This window comes from Cynara cardunculus (genome assembly GCF_001531365.2).
Source record: "Cynara cardunculus var. scolymus isolate 2C chromosome LG 1, CcrdV1, whole genome shotgun sequence".
NCBI lineage: Eukaryota > Viridiplantae > Streptophyta > Magnoliopsida > Asterales > Asteraceae > Cynara > Cynara cardunculus.
In genome coordinates, this window is record NC_037528.1 from 31440337 (window position 1) to 31443113 (window position 2777).

Here is a 2777-nt window from a genome sequence, read left to right on the forward strand (position 1 = left end):
TTATAAATAAAATATTAATTAAAAAAATTGAACAAAAAACCAGGACTTTCAATAGTAAATTTGATACTAATATCAATGTATATTTTATTTTTCAAATTTTTATGATATATTTAAATTTATATTTTATTCAAAAATAAAAACATTATCGTTTTCTCAAAACCACTAAAAACCGTATTATATCGACATAAATAAATAATAAAATGAAACATTAAAAATTAAAATATATCTCGCTATATTATGCGAGCACCCTTCTAGTATATACATATAGGTGGTTTAATTTGCAAACCACGTTACTAATACAAACTTTACAAACTCATCTTCATATTCTCGTGTTTCATTTTTTCATTAATGAAAAAGCTCACGATTTCATGATAAAAGATTTCATGATTTTATGGTATCATGGTTTCATGAATGAAAAGGTTGTAAATAAAATATGTTCGATTATTACTAATTACTAAAAAAAATATATTTAAAAAACGGTTAAACACGAAATCATTCCCAAAATATGATATTTTTCTTAATTAAAGTATACCATGCATAAAGACAAATGAAATCAATTTGTATAAATAAGGATGATTTGCAAAAGATTATTTTTCATATATATAGAGAGAGAGGAACGATCAAATGAAAACCGCCTTCATTTGTGTAAACCATGTAAACCAATCTCATTCATTCATTTTCTTGATCAATAGTCAAGATTAGTTTTGGTTATATTAAGAAATTAAAAAAAATAAAAATATAATTTTATTTTATAATCCCAAAAAGGGCAAAATGATAACTTTGGTAGTGGTGATACTAATGACAACCATATCATATCATGTATATCGTAATATTAATGAAACAAAATCATTTGTAAAAATAATATATTAATTTTATGTTCAAATATTATAAAAAAATAACATTCATCATTAAAATAGATCAACAATAAAAATAAAACACACAATAATCAATTTAACATAATGAAATCTTTTGAATAATAATAAAAATAAATTTACTACTACATTTCATGAACGAAATGATTTCACAGTTTCATCAAGACACAAATCAATGTAATGCTAGATGAGACATTTGTCATTTTCAGGTTTCCGGTAGATTGATCTATTTCAATCTAATTATGAGATGGTTTCACTGTTTGCTAATTATACAACATGTTCTTAACAATTATGAAATGGTTTCTCCGTCGTTATGCACCCATTTCATCGACAAAGTTTTTGCAATCCGACATGGTTTCACGGTTTCATCAATACACTAATCAACGTAATGTCTGATTAGACATTTGTCATTTTCATGTTATTGGTAGATGGATCCGTTTCATCGTAATAATGAAATTGCTTCACTGTTCGCTAATTACACAACATTTTCTTATCAATTATGAAATGGTTTCACTTTATTTATGCACCCATTTCATCAGCCAATTTCTTCCGATACGAACACGTTTCATAGAGTCAATTATTTACCTTTACATGCTTTGTTAACCATTAAGTGAACAAAATCATCCACAAAAAAAAACAAATTTAAACAATTTCATCAAATATTGTTGATAAGAAAACAAGATTATGCAAGAATATTATATTACGCAACCAGTTCATCCCCAAAAGTTTCATAAAACAAGTTTCTCAATGAACGTTTTTACGAACCAATCTGCATATGTTTCATAAAACAAGTTTCTCAATGAACGTTTTCATGAACAAATCTAACATGAATATGTTTCACAGCTGATTATATTTTTACGGTTCATGAATCTTTGTTTGGATCTGTTACTGATTTCGTGGATTAATGAATATAATAATTTTCGATTTTCATATTATTACCACTAATAAACCGAGAAACCAAATAACAATATTCAATTTTTGAAATTCTAATTTAAATAAACATTTAAATATTACCATTTATAAAATTTTCTTTATTATGTTATCTTAATTAAGATTTATTAATAACTTCCATATTTAATAGAGAACAATGTAAATGATAAATATACCCTTAATGATTAAATTTAATTAAGAAAAAAAGAAATTTTCCTATTGATCGAAATTAGTTTCACGGTTTCTAAGAATTAGACGGTTTTCATTTGATCCCGCCTATATATATATATATATATATATGGGATGTATATTTTGTAAACCAAACTATTTGTATAAACATGAAAATCTTTGATTTTATTATTTATTTTAGTGAATTTTTTTAATTAAATTGTTTCAGATAATTCATTTCAAATAGTTGTGGACATTATCATCTTCATTCTATAAATTTTAGTAAACAAATTTCATCAAAATAAGAAATGCATGAAACAATTTATTTTTTTACATAGAATAAAAAATATACGGAACATTTTCATCATGGGATGAATTATTTGAAACAATTTCATCATATTAAACAATTTCATGAAATTTTTTTCACTAAAATACACAATGAAATCGACCGATTTCACAGTTTGTACAAATAGATTGGTTTGCATTTTATCATTTCCATATATATATATATATATATATATGGTACATTTCAAATGCAACCATGTCCATTTGTGCAACTAATGCAACACAGTTAATTGAGATATTTATGAAAATGATGAACGTTCATTTATTATGATTTAAATATTTATGAAAAATGAATAGAGTTCATTAATTATGATCAATACTTTATATTAGGAAACAATCAAAACTTTTATGAAATCACATATTCATCAAATTAAATGGACGGTTGAGATTGAGTTGTATTGGTTGTACAAATGTAAATGATTGTATAATAACTCACTTATATATATATATATATATATATAT